Raw genomic sequence first — 20963 nt, 5'->3', positions numbered from 1 at the left:
ATCTTTCTCCCCTCAGAAAAATTATCTTTGAGACTCACTATTGCTTTTGAGTTAAGCAATAGTGGATCAGGGTTGGAATTTAAAAGGAATAAATTCAGTTCTTGGCTATTTCTAAGAAAGTGCATGTATTACCTATAATTAATTGATGTTTAAAATACATATATGTAGATTTTATAATTGAAATATTTTAAGTGTAACAGATTTTTAATTGTGCTGATTGTGATCTCATGACTCCAATGAAGAAAATTGCTATCTCCTAGTTTTCCTTCTTTTATCTAGATTTTTATGATCTGGAAATATAAGGTACGAATTAACCTGTGGGTTCATATCTTTGTTCTGCCTTTTATTAGCTGTGTGACTTGGGCATGCTATTTAACTCTCTCTGTATTCAGTGTTCCCTCTTTAAATGAGGATATGAATGGTGCACATTTTAATTATTATTTTGAAGATTGAATGGGTTAATCTCCATAAAGCACTTGGACTTCTGGCCTCATTAAATGTCGGTCTGTGTTATGATTTGGGTTATTTATATATTAGATTTCTTTATTGTAAGGTACTTCTCCACATTTCCAGCTCAGTTTGCTGCTTTCTAACATGTTATTTCAATCCTTACTCTAAAATAAGAATCCAGGTCTTGTTTTATAGATGTTTTTGCAACATTCTAGCCATGAGAAGCAATATTTCACATTCTTAGAGTTTACGCCTCCTGAATTGAAGCCAGAATTTGGCCTTCAGATTAATAACTCAGGGCAGAAGGCAGCCCACACAAACTGTGCTGTAAAACACAAAAACATGCTCTTCTGTGCTGCTTTGCCACCTTTCTATCTATTTTGATAACAAGTTATAAAGGACTCAACATTCTCAACATAGATAGACTTCAGTCCTTTGTTGTCCAAAATGAGAGAAAGGAATGATTTGAGACCATCTGCTACTTCCCTAATCTCTGAGCACCTTACAGAAAAATTTTAACCCTAACTCTCCTGGTTGGATAAGAAACTGCCTTTATGCCCAGTGAATTTAGGAATATGAATCTAAAATGCTAGTGGTTTAAAGTCACCTTGTTTCCATTTCTCCTTTTAGTTTAACTTTTCTTTTGCTGTGCCTTACTGATCTTCATCACATTTCTCATGAGCTTTAAGGCAATTTACAAATTAAAACCACAGAATATTAAGATCATTTCACACTGTACAAATAAGCAAGTCTCCTTTGTTGCCATATTAACATCTCAGCTGTTATTGATATTTTATAGTGAGAAGTAAACACTGAACTTAATTAGTCCAGGCTTGCAGAATCTTTTTTTCCCAATAACTAGTCTCTGGTCAGACTAGTGGCTCAAGTGTTGTCTGTGTGAATGTGAATTATTGTGGATCATGGATTTATTCTGTTTTATTCTGTCTCCCAGGATTTACCAGTGATGTCTCTGTCCCAGAGTTTTTTCTATATGATACCCAGGATTCCTCTTGATATTAATATTTCTGGCTGATGATAGTTCATCAGCAGCTACCATTTATTGGGTGATTATTATGATCCAAGCATTATACTAAACATTTCACATGCAATACCTTATTTGATGCTCTCAACAATGCTACAGTGTGGCTAGAGAGATTAAGTAACCTGGCCAAAGTTGCAGGATTTACACCTATGTTCGTCTTCCTTAAAACCTGTGACCATAACCCCTATGTCAAGGGATTTATTGTCTTTACTTTTACTGATTGAGGTTCAGAGGCCTAAGTTAGGGTCATAGATTCTCATCATATCCAAGGCTCAGTAATTCTTCATGTAGTGGTACCACTTTTAGAAAATCTTTCCCTGCATTATAAAATATGCCAGTAAAATAGGTTAAAAGCAAGCAGTAAGAACTGATGACAGTCAATTCTGTTTCATTCAACAAATATTTATTGAGGACCTATGTTGTGTTAGATATAAAGCTGGTTATTGCAAAGAATACAAAGATATTTAAATAATATAATGAACTCATCTAGATACCTCATAGAATCTCATCATCTATATAAAAGTTAAGTTTTTATATGAGAAAATTGCACATAGAGAAATGTGTTCTCCTGAATGTCTTTCCATAGGTTCTCTTCTTGTTAATGCCTCATGACCAAAGCAGTCAGATGTGAGTACTCAGTCCGCTTCAGAAGGTAGCTGAGGATAGGAAGGTTGTTCTTAAAATAACAGAACATTAATGGCCTCTCTGGTTCTGAAGCCTAGGAGGGCCATGCCATAATGCTCACTTTGACTCTGTGTAAGAGGAAAGTGTGCCTAGATTTCCATGGGGCTGAGACTGGGGAGGAGAGTGTCATCTTCCTTTCAGTGATGGAGTACAGGCTTGGGTGTTGGCTGTGTGAATTGCTCATGCTCATTGCTCCCATTAGCGATGACTCTCCACTAGTGATAATGAGGTATAAACCAAAGGAAGTCAGTGATGGAATCTTGTGGACCTGGAAAATTAAATAATATTGTGCAGCCTGCATTGATCTATAGTCATTTCGCAAATGGCTTAATTTATCAATAGAAAATACTATTAATGAGTTAAAATTATAGTTGACCAGTAGACTTTAGTAAAATAAAACTAAGTCTTTGAAATCACCTATGTGTTCAAATGTAAGAGACAGATTTATTGAAAACATTAAGTCATGTGGAGATAGCCTTATTCAATGCTGTGGCTCTAACAACAAAAAAATAAATGATCCAATCAAAAAATGGGCAGAGTACCTAAACAGACACTTCTCCTTAGAAGACATACAAATGGCCAACAAATATATGAAAGATGCTCAACATCGCTAGCTATTAGGGAAATGCAAATTAAAACCACAATGAGATATCATCTTACACCTGTTAGAATAGCTGTAATCAACAGGACAAGTAATAACAAATGTTGGAGAGGATGCAGAGAAAAAGGAACCCTCATATATTGCTGGTGGGGCTGCATATTGAAAACAGTATGGAGGTTACTCAAAAAACCTAAGAATTGATCTACCATATGATCCCACAATCCCTCTACTGGGTACTTACCCCAAAGACTTGAAAACCCATATCCAAAAAGATATTTGCACACCGATGTTCATAGCAGCATTATTCACAGTGGCCAGGACATGGAAGCAATCGAAGTGTCCTAGGATAGATGATTGGATAAAGAAGCTGTGGTACATATTGGAATATTATTCAGCCATAAGAAGAGATGAAATACTGCCATTTGCAACGACATGGATGGACCTTGAGATACTCATGCTAAACGAAATATGCCAGACAGGAAAAGTTGAAAATCACATGATATTGCTTATATGTGAGATATAAATCTAAAAGCAACAAATGAACAGGACAAACAGAGACTTGGGGACATGGACAATGGACTAGTGGTTACCAGACGGTAGGGGATGAGGGAAGAGGGGAGAGGTAGACAGGGTAAAGGGAATCAAATATAGGGGAGTAGGGGGAGGGTGAAGTAAGTAAAGTGGGTCGAATATATGTTAGCTGAAGGAAACTGGACTTTGGGTGGTAATCACACAATGGAATATATAGACGTCAAATGATAACATACACCTGAAAATTATATAATTGTATTAACCAATGTTACCCCAATAAACTTAATACAAAAAATGCTGTGGCTCATAGATATTTTGAAGGAAACTAAAGCCCTCCAGAAAATCATATTTTTAAGCCTACCTCCTGTTCAGAAAGCCCTATTTTAAATAATACATTTAAGAGACTAATGCATAAAATAACATGTTGTTGTTTACCTGGACACTCTTTAAAAAGCTGTATTTAAGAATAAGAACTAAATTGGCCTATTAGGTAAATTGGTCCAACTTGTCCAAAACAGGTTTGTTCAGTAGATTTGAGAGGGGAAGTAAAGAGAGGAGAGAGAAGGAACTGACAGAAAATAGAGGAGAAGTAAAAGTTGTCTGAATGTTTAAAATGGGAAAACACTAATTTAAAATACAGATTAGTTATTGCTTGGATCTTTAATGAAGGCCATTCAGAAAATGCATGTACTTTGTCTGTTGCATAACAGTTATCCTCTTTTTGTTTCTCAAATTTCTGTATACTTGCTAAGTGACACCACTCTTTATCTTCCTGGCTGTATATAATTCCCAACAATCTTGCCATATGACCTGTCACTCCAAAGGATCGATTCTGGGGCAAGTGTAGTCATGGATATGTCTCATTTTGCATCTCAATTCGTTAGAAAATATGACAATAAGTGACTTTTGTATATGAACTGGGTCCGTAGAGGTATGGGAGACTTTGTTTGTTTATTTTTTAATCTTCCTTTTTAGTAGCCTTTATATTATCAGCCTACAGATATTCTAGGCTCCCATTCTGAAGCAACCACTGATATGAGTGTGACTATTTGTGATCATTTGTGGCAGGGCCAATAAGCATGTTATACTATTAAGGCCCAGAGCCATCTATTCACCAGACAAAATAAGCATGTCACTCAAAGAGCCAAACAGATGTAGGAATTAGAAGGTCAGCTCTAATCAGTTTTGTGACTCAGAACCCACCTTCTCTCTACACTTATTGCTTACCCTCAGCTTTCATATCTGGAAATGCAAACACCCTGACTTCTCATGACAAGTCATGTTATGAAATCTTGTGAATCTATGGAATCATGTTTAGAAAGTGAGTTGTGAATAATAAATATTTATACAAGGGCTTCCAGGATTCCTTTTTAATATTTAGAAGGAAAAATGATGGGTTTTCAAGTAAGATCCAAAGATTACTCATATTATTAAATCTGAGATGTGTGGATAAGGCCACAACATGGGCCTCAAGCCTTGTTCTGATCTCTTTCCCAGTAGTCAGTTGATGGCTCTGGACGTACATCTTTCTTCCCCAGTAATGACACAGAGGCAGTTGTGAACCCTATTTTGTAAGAATTAATTACTATATTTTAAGATGAAAAATTTTGAGGAAATACTACATATGATTGAGCCAAGTCCTCTCTGTGCCATTTATTTCTTTGTTTATCCAAGCACCAAGGAAAAATTTTATTTTCTCTTACATGCAATTCTCTGTTTAATAACCGTGTTGCATGAGGTACTTCACAAGGAAAAAATGTTATATCCTTTCAATTGAAACTAAAAATTCTCCTTGACCTTTTTTTAGGGTTTCTCTTCTTCAAGTAAGGTGCTTGTAGTTTATCCCTCACACTCTTTTGTGCCAGTCTTCCCCAACAACTGTTGTAATTCTTGACAAACTTGGTTTTATTTTCATAGCTTCTTCCTAGACCATTATATACACATGCTCCTCAACTTACGATGGTGTTACATCATGATAAACCAATATGAATTGAAAATATCAGAACTTGAAAATGCATTTAATACACCTAACCTGCCAACCATCAAAGCTTAGCCTAGCTGGTTTATACTGAATGCACATCACTTTCATACCATCACAAAGTCAAAAGATCATTAAATCGATTGTTGTAAGTTGAGTACTATGTATCTTCTATATTTTAAATACAAAATAGATTCCACTTTATGTAAAACTAAGTTTTTAGGTGGCACAGTCTTTCACTTAACTTTCGTGAAGGCAGAGTTTCCAATGTGATTTCTAGTGATTGAGACTGCGCACATTTTAGAAGACTCTATTTCCTTTACCAATGAGTTGAACAACTTCTCAATAATTATATCCAAAAGAACACATGTGCAATAGAGCCGTGTTTAGTCATAGCAGCATTTTAGACCCTCAAAATAAATCAGTCCCTCTCAGGAGATGCCACTGAGTTGAGAAGCCTTCTTCAGGAGGGGCCAATGCTGCTTTCAATTGCCTTGGTTATACCCACATTGTGTCAGATGTGGGATTTTATATTCTTCTTTTTGAATGTATTGACATATCTAAAGCTGGTGTGTCAGCCCATCTGTGGAATCAAATGAGGACCTCGACAAGTTTCAGGGTCAAACCAACATTCAACTAGGACAAAATCATTCCTCCAGTCACAAAGCTATGTTTGTCTGTTCCTCTTTTGAGGAGGTTCTGGAATCCTTTTAAACAGTATAAGAAATCTGTTTTGTCAGAATGCAGTCCATAATGAAGAAAGTGACAAGAGGGGGCTTCTTTCTTTTTACTTCATGTTGTAAGGATGTCTCCAAAGACCCAGTGCAGCCTTCCTCATGCTCCTGTGGATCCCTGCCTCATTCTGTAAAGGAAATGCCTGCAGTACAGACAGAAGCCCTGCTGCTGAACTAATGGTCATGCCAGCTGTATTGTAGGTGGATCTTCCCACCTCTCCCAGACCTGAGATACTTTTCCTCCCATCTCTCTGAGCCATGGACCTAAATGCATGTCTGCTGCCTTCTCAGACATGTCTCTGGATACCAAAGATGTAGGTACTATAGGTTCTGTAGGTTTAAAGATGTTAGATATGGAAGAGACCTGAGTCTAATATCCTTGTTTAAATTACCCTTCTCGTCTACAGCTATGCCACCCTGAATAACCCTGATCCCGTCTGATCTCAGAAGCTAAGCAAGGTCAGGCCTGGTTAGTTCTTGGATGAGAGATCACCTAAGAAGACCAGGTGCTGTAGGTGTAAAAAATAAAAAATAAAAAAACATGGGATTGTAAATTGAAAAGGTCCTTGCAATCTGTGAGGTCAACCAAGGGTTGCCTCATCTAAAAAAAAAAAAAAAAATTAGTGTGGCTTTAGTGAGTAGATAGATAGATAGATAGATAGATAGATAGATAGATAGATAAATAGATAGATAGATAGATAGATAGATAGATAGATAGATAGATAGATAGATAAATAAATAAAATTATATTAAAAAATAATAATAAATTACCCTTCTCTTCAATCCCTACACCCCTTCTATGGGCCCTCAAGAACCCTGGAGACAAAGAGCTTCTAATAGAATTCTTAATAGATGTGTACTTGAGATTCACCTGGGGAGAATTTTCAAATTCAGACTCCTTAGAGAACAATCTGGTAGATGCAAGGTGGAACTTCCAAGGTGATTCTGACGTGCTGTTCGGGTTAAGCATCGAATGCCATGTGGCACTCTTCTTTTTGTGCTAAAGGTACTTGTGTTTTGCTCATCTCCCTCACCAAAGTGTGAGCTCCTTGAAAAGGACCATGTCCTATTCTTCTTTGAATCTTATTACTTATCTTATGGTAGATGCTCAGTATTTGTAGAAGAGACGAGAAGTTCTTAAGCCGAGAAAGCCAAACATGATTGCAGCTTATATTAGATCCTAAAAATCATACTGCTCATCTGGCAGCTTTTCTGTTCCTTACCAGTTGTCTTGGTCTTTTTATCACACGTGACATGGTGCAGATTCTTGCCTCAAAACAAAAAAGAAATCCACTAGTGGAACCCTTCCAGAGGCCAGAGAAATCAGAATTCACCTTCTAAAGCATTACAAATTAATGACTCAACTTTTCAATCAGTTCCTTAGATTGCTGCTAAATTTCCCATGACTCTGTTCTTTGGTATATAAAATAACATGATGTTACTAAAAATCTAGTGGGCTTTTTTTTATTTATGTGAATTAATGGGGAAAGAAGTTTTATAATGGCTGAATATTGAAGCATATATTGAGCATATGGGAAAGTGACAGGCTAACAAATGTATTTTAACAAAAAATAATCCCCCTAAGAATTAATAGATTTGGCGATTAGTCTTCATTAGAGGATTCAAGGCTTCCACTGACATATTTTTATTAAATTATGTTTTTCAACTTGTCTTTTGTGTTGTGTTTCTGGATAGATGACCACCTATAGACAAAATAGTAATTGAAGTACAGAGAATCAGAGGATGAAGTTTCCCTGTGTCCTCGCCTACCTCCCTTGGGCCATGGTATCTCTTATATTAATTTCTAGTGTAGCACCTATGACATTGTACTACAAGTATTTGTTTTTTATGAATGTTTCTTCTACTAGACTTCAGGCAACGTAAGGGCAGAGAAATGTCTTATCTATCTTTGTATCACCAGCATCTAGCCAACACTTAATAAACACATTTATATGAATGAATAACATTCAACCTGCAAAATTAAAAAGTCTTACATTTATGGAAAAGATAGAAAAAAGTTGCACATGACTATTCGTAATTTCTCATTCAGTGACCTCTTAATAGCAACAATTGTAAATACAGTATTCATAAAGATAACTAATATTTATTGCAAATTTATTACGTGCTAGGAACATACTTAGTTTCAGGTATTATGTCATTTAATTCTGACAGCAAGCCCTATAAGGTATATGCTATTGTTTCCGGTGTGTCCATGATACAAAGCAGGCTTAGTAAAGTTGAATAACTTGCCCCAGGTCACATCGCCTATAAACAATGAAAATAAGATTCAAACCCAACTCTGTTTGATGCTAGAGACTTTCTTCTCAACCACTGTGCTATACTGTCCTTCCACCCCCACTGCTTCTCAATTTTACTAATTATCTTAAAGGACAGTCTTAAGACAAACACATGAGAATCATAAATATTTGCTATAACAGAGACGTGCCTCATTGTGTTTTGGAGCACCAGAGTCTTATATGATGTTAATTTCTCCAAAATCTGTTTTCTCTTACATGTTTAAAGTGCTGTCTGAAATTAAATTAGAATATTTCTTTGTTGTAAAAGCTGTACGTTCCAACGGCCATTGAAAAATTGTGGGATGGGTAAAATTTATTATTACAGAGTAAACACAATCAATTTTGATTGATTGATCGATCGATCGATTGAAACCTTCCTATTTCCACATTTTGCCTGTTCTTGTCAGTCCTACCATGTGCTCATCAGCATTGGTCATCAGCATTGCTTACACCCATCATGTGCACCACACTTTGGATAAAGACAGCTAATGCATCAACCTTTCCTTGGGTGACTTCCATATGCAACAATGTTTCTCTCAAAAGGATGACTGTAATTTCAAGAGCTCAAATGGCTATGTTCTCAGTGACACTACTGTCTACTCAGCCAATGTTAGGTAGACCAGGATTCAAATCAGAACTTGGACTAGTGACATAACACAAGCCAAAAAAAAAAAAAAAAAAAGGAGCAGTTTTCTTGAACTTCAGTCTCCTTGATAGCAAGGAGCAAATTTATTTCTACTACCTGGCCTTGTTTATCTTAGAATGGATGCCTAACAGTGGCATTGTTTCTATAATCATCAGTTTTCACCAATAGAAGTATTTCTAATAAGCTCTATGCTAGTTTCTTAAGAACTCATATATGTAAATATACGCTATACCTAGATAATCTCACTTTTCCTCCTAATAATTATTCTGGAATACTAGCTGTTCTTATCTTGTAAAGAATCAGACATTTTCACATTGCTCACACTTCCTGCCGTTAGTGTTCACCTGATAAAACCAGCTCTTTTGGAGAACCCAGCATATGTGAATAAGAGTAGCATCTGAATTAAAATGTTAATTTGATTTTATTTTACACTCTGCTTAAATTTATGTTGCCTAAGTATTAAAAAGCCGCTTACAAACTCTTTCAGCAACTTCACCCTAAAGTTTATGATGTCCATAACTCATTCTTCTCAGTTTTACATGATGCCCTGAAGTGTCTTCTTTAGACTGTATAATAAAAAGGCTATGAAAAAGTTCAGAATTTGTCATTTTATCCAGTCAAGAGACCATAAATGATTCTCCATTAAACCAGACTCTTTCCTCTGTTTTTCAGTCTTCAGTCAATGGCAAAAGGTGAAGTGTGGAATGAAGTTCTGTTTCAGCACAAATCAGAGAATCTTCCATTTAGACAAAGCCTTCAAGCTCTTCCATTCTCCATCCTTTGCCTCCTTACAGTGCAGCCATCTCATCTCTGAAGCCTCTCAAGCATTTTCTTGAGCACATTTAGTGAAAAGGAGCTCACTTCTTTGAAGAAAGCCAAATCCACTGATGAGTGGCTCAAGTTATAAGAAAAATGCTCCGTGAATAGAGACAAAAATCTGCTTCCCTGTTATTTCCACCAATTAACCTGAATTCTGCCTTCAGAAGAAACACCACATGAATTTCATCTTTTTTCCCCTCTGGCAACCCAGTAGGCATTTGCAGACAACCAAATCTCCTCCAGGCTAAACATTCTCCCACTCTCATTCCTCCCTCAGAAGAATGGTATTCAGTATATTCATCACCCTGATAAGTCTCTAGATGCACTATATGTTGGTAAAAATATTTTTTAAATCACACTTTTTTCTTATTTAAAGAATCTAACAATATACAATATGTAAAGTAGAATATAAAAACCTTCAGAAATCTTAACACTCCCTTCCCAGCGCATAACCCTGAGACTTTTTTTTTTTTTTTTGGATATCTTTCTGGCTGTCAGTCTGTCTTAAACTACAAATTTTAACTGAGTAATTCTGTTTCCTTCAAGAGATGTACCATTTGACTTTTTAAAAAACAAATTTTCCAAATCAGAAAGTATGGTGGTATTTTTAAAGATTTTCCTCACAGATTTGAACCTATATTTTGTTACAAAAAAAAAGAAGTTTAAAAAATAACATACAACCATAGGCTCATCTATGGTTCACCTTTTGGAAATATGGCTTTGGAAGCAAGGGAGAAATGTGGGTGTAGGTTTGGTGAATGATCAAGTCTTTTTAGTTCAAAAGAAGTAATATTCATCTGGAGAAGGGGAAGAATTCTATAGCTTTATTAATGTAATTGGGGTGCGAAAATCAAGCTGTTTGCGGAGATTTCCTTTTCTTCAAACATGGAATATTTATGAATATTTATGATATTGTCCAACAATTTATATACCCCAGTGTCATAGAACTACATATTTTTTCTCTCCTTGTAAAATGTTATCTACTGTGTTTTATTTCTGCTTGATAATTTTTTTTCAAAAGAGCAGAAATGATTCTTAGTACTCTACTAATTAGCTACCTCATAATAACACGAATTTCCTAATAGTGCTCTGCTTTTTAGGGTTAATCCTGTATAGGGATTAAAGTAGATCAGTGTTTTCCTAAGTCTGGAACCTTACCACTGGTGTTACAGCAGGTGATTTTAGGTGTTCGGGACCACACAGAATAACACAGATCATAAATGATAAAGGTATTTCTTCTTCAATTATCTTTCGGTTCTGTTAATTAAAAGAACTAAGTCTCGTGTTGGTCTCTAACATTAACCAGTTTCCTTTTAAGTAGAAAGAGTAGGTCTTTTCAGGCACAGCTTTTGGCTGACCATAAGATTTAGCTAGAATTAGATAGTTGTTTTTTTTTTCATTGTATTTTCATTAACAATTACCTTACTTATAGCAATTGATATTTGTTTTCTTTTAAAAGTAGTATAAGAAGTTTCCTTTAAATCAATTGATTTAGGGAGGAAAAGTGAATTCATTTAAAGAAAAATATTAAGAAATAATGTGCAGGTGGTGTTTGGCTATTAAATGTTATATGGATGAATTTAGGAAACTGAGATGTAAAGGAAATACCAACTAGTATGAGATGATTTTCCATGTAGGTGTTTGCTCCCTTTGGAATTTTTCATCCCTCCTGTTCTCAGCTACAGTTATACTTATATCAGTCACTGAGTGGCTCTTTCCTCCTAACAGCAAGAATCCTAGATATAGGCTGGGAGGAGCATATTACTGTTTTAGTCGTTTTTCAATAAGTTCTTTTCAGTGGCCCTTCCTGATAAAAAGGTGATTAGTGGGTAACATTCTTCTTCTCTCTCAATACCATCATTTATTCTGGTCACAGTACTTTGCATTGCACAACTGCATGCTGCATGTTCCTCTTCCCTTTAAAGTCCCCCTATCTAAGCTTTCTCCTTTGTCTTCGTTAAAATGGAATAATATTCCACTTTAATTTCTGTGTCAGTATGAATGACATCCATCCACAAAGGAGCATAAATTTGAAGAGGCAGGGAATGGAATGATTGCAATTTGGAATAAAAGATCGTTGTATCGCAGCTTGAAAATATTTACTGCTAATTCGGATATCTTGTGTCCAAAGCAATACAAGTGGACTCAAAAAATAGATGACTATGAAAAACCCCAGCAAAATTAAGAAATTGTAGAAGTTCTAAATAATCTAAAAATCATACTAAATGAGTTTTCCAATTATATTCACCACTAAAGATTGTCGACCAAGGAAAAGTCCAACTAAGAGAAATGTCTTAATTATCTACTCAGAAAACCATTGCTTCATCTGAAAAGAAACATGTCATATCGGTCCATTACCATGCATTCTCATACACCAAGTTTCATTAGGGAGCAGAGACAAGGACAGGAACAAGCTGTGCCGGATAAGGAACACAAAAGTCCTACAATATCGTTAATGGATTATTAACTTTCACAAAATTAGAATGGCATAAAGTACACTTAACATACAATTATACTGAAAACATAACTATCATCTTTCTATTAAGAAAAATCCCTTAAAGGACTTTACATTTTTAAAGTAGTGCTTTGACAAATTCTAAACTTATGAAAAACGGCTCAAAGCACATAGCAGCTTTCAGAGTTCCTAATTTTTTTAGAGTCTTTTAGTGGGGAAGGAAGAAGAACTAGCAAGATGTCCTCTAGAAAATAAAATGAAAAAAGTGCTGTGAGAATTCGAGGGTGGTAAACACAGGTATTGTCAAAAATCCATCTATATTACACATTTTCGTGATAAATAGAAATCTAACTACCTATTCTGAAGTGATATATGATAAAGGATCTTTTTTTTTTTTTTTACTTTGGAAAGCTTACTTTCAGACTTTATTTATGTTTATTTAAGATTTTTTCCCCCAGTCTCGCATAATTTTAGAGTTTTGCATATATTACTCTTCTAGAGAAAGAGAAGGCAGTTTTGGAGTTCAAGAAGAGCAGCAATAGAATGCTCTATGCTCACAGGTCCTGGGAAAAGGATGAGAAAGGGCACCCAGTACATTTTAACCCCAATGTAATCTGTGAGAGTTTTACTAGAAAACGGTCAGTGCTTTTGATAATAAATATTAACTATTTAATCATTATACATGTCCAATGAAAGTAATAAATTAATTCTTGTACATTCGTTTCTGAGAGAATGAAAATGGAACACATACAGCAAAAGACTTCTTTTTAAGAAGTGGCTAAGAATATTTTGCATATTACTAATTCTTTAAACTTGAGAATTGGAAGCAGCCTTAGAGGGAATCCAATTTCCCCAGTTTGGCAAATCAGAAAACTGAAACCGAGAGAAATTATGCCTGACTCAATTAACCATGGAACCAAAACTAGATATCAAGACTCCTGCCTCTCCAACTATTCCACTACACCATTATCCTTCCCCCTGGCTTTTAAGAATTCTCTGTAAGGGTTTGCATGAGGACTATGACATGCCCCTAATTATGTTGAAAAGAACCAACCTTGAAAAGAAATTTGGAGATAAGTTTATTTAAACAAAATAATAGAAATTGAGTATGGCTAGCTAGACAATTCTGACTGTAAATTTCACTGAAAGTGTTATGTACATTTTAATGTTATTGACCAAAAAAAGTCTATTTTTAACATGTGAAAAGTGGGTGATAAGATATCAGATAATGCCTCCAGTTGGAGCTAGCACCTGCCCAAAAAGTCCCCATGGTCGGCTCATTCACTTTACTCTTCAGAAATGAGGAGGGAACCTGTTTCCCCTACCCTAGACTGGTGTTCTTGAAAGCAGTGTCTCCAGAACCTCCATGTTTAGGGGGCAATCTCTTTGGAACAGGTGGTTAAGGAATTTATCTTGTAGACGAGAGTGCAGACATGCTGTTTATATTTAGACTGTTCATTTTCAATAGTTTGGGGAAGGGAACAAATGGAGATTATAAGTGGACTCAAGTACCTACAACATCCTTCCAGTGCTAGGCATTGGCATTGGTTCTTAACCTTTAAGACTGCCGTCCTGTCTAAACAAAGAATAAATTTGCCTACCCCACAACCATAGTGAACATAAGTCTTTCTCCCAGGGCAGACATACTGATCCTCTGTGTTACAGGAGAGAGTTGCTGTCCTTTTGCCATGACTTACACTGTTTTATGGACCATTCATTTCCCAGTGCCCTTCAGTCAACAATCTTATACCTTGACCTCCAGATCCTTTGAGAAACAAACAAATTATGGTTATAACATCATAGCTAAGGCTTACACGAGAAAGTGATTAGTGCCAAATTTCCAAAAGTCATCAGTCTTATCTGCCATCACTTCCTGAGGATCCTTATTCTATAAATGTCTTTGTCTCTCCGATAGTCTCTCACTGGGTTCTTGCCCACAGTGAATCTGTCCCCAAAGGTTCTCTTCTTACCTTCCTTGAATTTTAAACTCTAGCTCAAACCTCTGTTTAATCATTTGTCTTCCGATGACTCTTACCCTTATGAAGCACTTCAAAATCAACTGAATCCATATGGCCTCAAGTTTCCTGTTTTCCATGAAAATGATACAGCATTTCATTGATTTATTCATTCAGTACACATTTATTAAACATCGAACATGAATCAATAACTGCAATTCTAAGGATATAAACACTCAGTTCTTGTCCTCAGGAAAGTGATATATTATGCAGATGGGACATATTAAATAGATAGTTAAAGACGATGTGCTCTAGGAGAAGCTATGGGAATGTGTAGAGAAGCAGGTGGGAGTGAAGATGTCAGGGAGAGTTTCCTGGAAGAAGTCACTCCTACCCTGAATCTTAAAGGATAAATAGGCATAAAAATGATTAAAGAGAGAAAGGTATCCAGGCAGAAAGAACATAAACAAAAGCCTGGATGAAAGAATCAGCACAGAGTATATAGAGAATTTCAAATAGTTCATTTGAGAGCATAAAGTATTAAGAGGAAGTGAGTGGCTAGGCAGTCATTGGAGAGTTTAAAGCATGGGAGTAATGCCAAATTTATAGTCTAAAAAGATCACTCTCACTAAAGAATAAAGAATGAATTTAAATGTGCAAAGCTAGAGGAAGGGGGATAAGTGAAGAGGCTGAGCGTATAATCTATAAAAAAAAATTATAAGGATCTGAACTAAACCAGGTAGAAGAAAAATTTGAGAGCTACATAAGAATCAAAATATGCAAGACTTTGTGAATAATTAGTCTTGGGCTATATGAGAAAGAAGCAGGAGTAAAATTAGGACTCAGTTCTAACATAATGATTGGGTGGATGATGACATCTCCAACTAGGGCAGACAATAAAGGAGGGAGAGCTGAGTTAGAGGAGGGACAGTGAGTTTGGTTTTGACTGTGTAGGTTTGAAGAGACCATCAGATATTCAATATGGAAGTGGAGCACACAACTTGAAATATAGGAAAGTTAAGTACTAGTTAAAACCATTCAAGTGGATGAGATCACTTAGGGAGATTTTATAGAGTGATAAAAAGAGTAAAAGGAGAAAGAAACTCTGGGGAAAATCCCCTTTTCAAGAGCAAGCAGAAAAAGAAGGTCCAGAAAAACAGATGTGGAAAAATAATGGTTAGAAAGGAGTGAGGAGAACCAAGAGCCCATGGCACTGTGAAGTCCAAGGAAGTAGAGAATTTCAAGAAGGAAAACATTAACATTAGTATGAAAGTTCAGCAAGGAGATTCAGTATTTTAAGGACTGAAGATGTCTGTTAGATTTTGCAAGCCAATGCAGGATGATTATTAGTATAGGTAGAGATGGGAGTGATGAATGCCGGCTTGCAATGGACATATATATGAATGGATGGAAAGAAGAAGTAAGGATGCATTTGAGAGTTTTGATGAAAAAGGAAGAGAAAGATGAATCATAACTAGAAGGAAACAACTAGTAGAAGGAAAAGCATCAAAAGAGTGGTAATGATTGAAGATATGGGGAAGGGATAGGGAATGGTGGATAAAATGCGGTTCTAGAGTTTACTGGAGAAGGTATGATCAAGGGCACAGATAGAGTATTGGGCTTGACCCACTTTATCCTCTGAAACTTGAGTATGCATACAAAGATGGGTTGAATGTAGGTAAATTTGAGGGAAATTTTAGGGGAGCCTGAAACAGGAAGTTGCATGAGAACATGCCCAATGTCCCCTTGTGAGATGAGTCTGAGAGTCTAACTGAGGGAAAAGGGAGAAGGAGCTGGCTGAAGGCAAGTAAAGAGGTTGATGGGAGATACTTGCATGAGCATTTTTGGACACTTAGAAGGCAGGGACATTGATGCTGGGCCCAATTAGCAAATAAAGGGGCCTGAGGAGTTGTCTTAATTTCAAACCTATCCAAGTAGATGGTGGTAGTATAGAAGCTGTTATGGGGTTGGGGCAGGGGTGGGGAGCAGGTGCTGGGATGAAGAAGGAAAGAGAGAATCACTCTCCTTTTTCTCTAAAAGTGATAATGCTCCAGGAGAAGATAAAATAGTTGAAGCTGGTGATGGGCAGATCAGACTTATTTTTATGTTCATGTTTTCAAAGATCTACTCTCAGTGGTCAGCGGTCAGTAGTCAGCGGTGTGTGTGTCTGCATTAATGAAGAGTCAACAGTTGAGTTAAATAACCTAGCCTTCTTGTTCTCCTCTCTTTATTCAGACATCTTCTCCTTTACCTGGCTTCTCCTAAGTTTCCCTCTCCTGTATCTAAATTTGTTCTGTGAGTCTTAATTCCCAGCAATGTGAAAATAAGAGCTTAAACCATTTTTATTCTAATGCTAACTATATTTTAACTGATGTTAGAGAAAAGTATTTGACATCAAAGAAAGTGTTTGAACTCAGTTAAAATTCAGACATCGGTCTTCAGATGGCTGCTGACTTGGAGCAGTATCTAGTATCTCAGAGACACTTTTTACTTAATTGGGTCAGATTCCATCACAGAAAGAACAAATGAGACTATTTGAATAGTTCTCCCTTCTGAGAATATTTGAAAAATATGGAGTGACCAGTCCTATTAATTTTATAGTTTACACATTGGTCAAGACCAAGGATAACTATCACTGTAGTCAAGTCATTTTAACTCTTCAAATCAATTAAAATGTTTTATCAGCCATATTGACTCAAAAACCTCTGGAACTAAGAGACAAGAGTGGGAACTCCACGGAAGTCTTTGGGAGAACATTTCGCCTTTGGAATTCATGATCTGGAAACTTCCCACACATTTAGACTTATTTCTTTTTGTTAATTATATGAGCTCCTCCTTGAAACACTCTCTTTGAAAAATCTATTGGTTCTATTCTTCGACAATTTTTATAGATACCTACCATGTTCCAGACCATGTGCTGGGGCAAGGGATGCAAAGATGAGCAAGTCATGAAGTGTGCCTTCAAAGAGACAGAGATGCACCTTCATCATGTCATTGTGTGGTAACAGCAAGATGCTTCCAGGCATCTAAATCGGACTGGGTCAGTAAAGAGGAGGTGACAGTGCCACCATCAGATTTGTTTTGGAAAGCTAATTCTTGTTTAGAGGTTTAAACAGTCCAAAGCCAAGACTTATAAACACTTCGTTGATATTATTCAAGAACGATTAGTACGGTCTCCCGACCAGAAACAGCAATGAGGAAAAATTAAAGAGTCCAAGCTCCCCCTGGCAGTGTAGTAAGAGAACTGCTTCTATGGATGAGACTTACATTATTTCAGCTGATTGGATACCCTCAGAACTGGAAGTTAGAACTAAATCTTTATCATCAGCACATCATTGAGTCTAGCTTTCGAATCAATCATGTAATAGTCCCCCTGTGCCTCAGTTTCTCTATCATGTAAACATGAAGTGGCAATGGAACTACTGCTTTCAAGTCTTAAATAAAATCCTCTCCCTGCCTTTCTTTTTCATGGCATCAGGTTACATGTGGCCAGCCTACACACGATAAATTCCCTTCACCTTGTCTCTTAATTCGGTTGCCTTGTGTTAATCACTTGCTGCTGACTTTCTTTGAATTCATGCCAAGCTTTCTTTTTACCTCCTTTGACATTGAATGCTCCATATTCTACTTCGAGTTATCTTGATGTATGTGAGGCAAATAATCATATCCTTCTACTATGTACTCGAACCTTTGTGTTTACAGAGTCTTAAAATTTCAGCCACTGCATTTCATAATAGGGCCACATGTAATTTATTTTCTGTCAATGCTCTCAAATATTTTAATTTTTCCTAAAGATTTTCTTTCTATTCAGTGTCTGCAGATTGATCTAGTTCCTCCTGCCTTATAAACTAGCTCCTCACAAGTGTCATTAAGCTCCTGTTGGATGATAAACTATCAAAATTTAAGTTAAGGGATTTTATTCCTTTGGCTATGTCAGAGAAATTTACTTTTGCATTCTTAAACTATGTTGTTTTATTAGTGAAAATCTACTCTCCACTCTTAATAGATTGTGAGTAGTAATAGGCAATTAAGGTACTTTCCACGTGAAAGTATCCTAATGAAGTGCTTAAAAGAGTGGAAAAAAAGGCTGTCATATCATAGAAACAACAGAGGGCCCCAGTAGGGAGAGATTTGGTGGTCAGCAATTAAATTATGTTGTTCTAGTTTAAACCCAGTTCTTGTTATTAGCTAAGTAGCATTCACTTAAAATCATAACCATTTTTTTTTTTAATGCAATAGATCGATTTTCAAGGAAACTACAATTATTATCAATGGCAGAGTATTTAATAAGAGGCTTTCCCACAAATATGAATGACAAAAGCCATCGTTGGGGGATGTGAAGATCTGTCGTTAGAGTTTCATCCGAGGGTAGAGGAGTCAGGAGTGCCTGGCAACTCAGTAATGGATCACCTCATGATTTCATTTAAAAGAATTTAAATGATTTCATTTTAAAGAATCAACTTTAGGTGCTGGAAGAGGCTTAAGAGCTCTCTTAGTTCAGTTTCTTCCTTTTATAGATGAGGAGCCTGAGCTGTAGCTCTCAGCCCAGGTCTGAAGGTTGTCTAGCTTTCAGCCCAAACTACAACCTAATCTTGAATTCCATACTGTTTAGAATAGTCTTACAAAACATCATCCATGTAGCATTGTGGTACTCTATGCAGGTATAAGAACCAAGACCATAGTATCATCATCCTGAACCAAGGGAGGTATTTTGTCTATTTCAACTATACCACTTGACATTTCAAATTCCTATTTGATAACTTTAGAAGGATCTACTTACTTTTGTTTACTTATTCAGCAAATATTCACTGAAGACTTACTCTGGGTCAGGCATTGTGTTTGGTACCTTATTTATTTTCACTAAATAATAACAAAATATACCTTAAATTTAATTGATGGTTTAATTTGGCATCTTATTTAAAAAAGAGCTAATAACAGTTTGCATAAAACCTTTTATATATTTATCATTGAAGGTATTTGGAGATTAATTACACAAATCTCTTTTGAGTGCGTATCATTTACTGTGGGATTTAAAGACATCGGAGGAGAATGCTTTTTACTCTGTACATCTCAGAGAATTGCCAGTCAGTGAGTGTGTTCCCCTGTGTGACCAGAGGTGTAATTAGCCCATACTTTTTGTCAGTAGCTCACCCAACCGAAGTCGGGAGCTCAGTGCAGTGTGGAGGCTCGCTCATTCACTCATTTATTACAAATATTATTATGATGAGGATTTTTTAAAAAACAGCTGCAACGTAATTAAAAGTGAAAAATAAAACAGGATAAGGCTAGCTGCTGTTACAAACTTAACTATGTTTTCTAAAAACAGGCAGAATACCAGTTAAACATAGCAGTTCCTCCTGTAACTCCAATAAGATGAAAATGCAGGAATAAAATAGTATAATTCCCACCTACTGACCTCACCCCCAAAATGTAGAAAGACTAGTTTAATAGGTCAAATACTTTACCAGAGGAGACTCAGGAGTGGCAACTGACGCTGCAGAGCCAAGGCAGCAATAATTTAAGTGCCTATAGAAGGGCTACTAACGATCATAATATTAAACTGTATTTCTAGAGGCAACTACAGTTATGCAGATGGAATTTTTATAACTTCTTAGAGGGTCTTTCTAACATCTTCTGGGAAAAATTCTCCAGGCCAAGGTTGGGGGCTGCAGTTTAAGTAGTATACAGGCAAAGTAGCTACATGCTTCCTCTTGGGTTTACACTCAAAAGATTTCAATCCAGTGTAAATCTGATTTGTGCTATCTTACCTTTAAATATAGCTTTTAAAAATTGTTCAAAATTTTATTTAAGTTGGTATATTTTTTTAAAATCTAGTCAATAATACTTTATGTTTTAAAACATGATGTTCCATACTTGGGGGGAAGGGCTAAGTGAATTAAATTCCAGCAGTATATAAATATAACTATGACTGTGTATATGCTGTATATTTATAAATGTGTGTGTATTCCCCTTGAGCAAAATGAATACTTATTTCATATAATGTTTCTTAAACCTATATATGGCTTCCCCTAGTGTTCCTCTGATATTCATTGTTTTTCTGGAAGTTCTCTGGTTTCATAAACTATGCCTTCTGTAAATGCTAATGGATAAGCAGAAGATGGAGTTTATTGTTTATAATGTGAGGCATATTGAGCTGTGGTTTCTGTGAGTGGTCACTCTCATTATCACCTTGTATTTTCCAGAAAACCATCACTGTGCCCATTCTGCCCCAAGGCTTCTAATGTGTTCTGACATCTTTAATAAATGCTTAAAGCATTTCCACAATAATACAAACTCTTTTTCTCTCCTTAACCATGGGGAAGAGAGAAAAATACATTTGGCTCTGTTTCTCTATGGAAGAATAAAAAAGAAATTCTGAAAGGAAATTTTGTCAGTTTATCATCTTTTATTGTGACATATGTAGAATGTCCAGGAGAATGGTAGCTCAGATAAAGAAATGCAGTAGGGGACAATTATTTAAGGCATTTTTCTAAGTCGCTTAATATCGGTTGTTTGAGTCCCAAGTGTCAGAAACAAGTTATAGGCAGTTAGTTTTTCCAGGAAAGAGGTTTTAGAAAGCCACTGTGATTTATGTTTTAAGAGTCACAATATTATAGACTTGTTTTGAAAAGGTTTCCTCCAGGCATATGTAACTCTTGGCGATCCCCTTGCCGGGGAAGCTCGGCAGAGCTGCCCTGTGATGAGCCTGCTTCAGTCATAATCTTTGTCACTTTCCATCCCACTTCATGAGACATTCGAACACGGAGATTG

The 20963-nt window shown here is 36.2% G+C and overlaps 1 protein-coding gene and 1 pseudogene across 4 annotated transcripts in view; both read left to right on the top strand.

Annotated features, from left to right (window-relative positions):
- Window positions 1–20963, top strand: part of LHFPL3 (LHFPL tetraspan subfamily member 3) — a 530561-nt gene that overhangs the window by 189169 nt on the left and 320429 nt on the right. The window lies entirely within an intron of this gene.
- LOC112473617 lies at window positions 6420–6538 on the top strand (annotated as a pseudogene).

The sequence above is a fragment of the Pteropus alecto genome, unplaced genomic scaffold (assembly GCF_000325575.1).
Source record: "Pteropus alecto unplaced genomic scaffold, ASM32557v1 scaffold109, whole genome shotgun sequence".
Taxonomy (NCBI): domain Eukaryota; kingdom Metazoa; phylum Chordata; class Mammalia; order Chiroptera; family Pteropodidae; genus Pteropus; species Pteropus alecto.
Note: the sequence above shows the minus strand (reverse complement) of the source record. Positions and strands in the feature narration are given on the sequence as shown.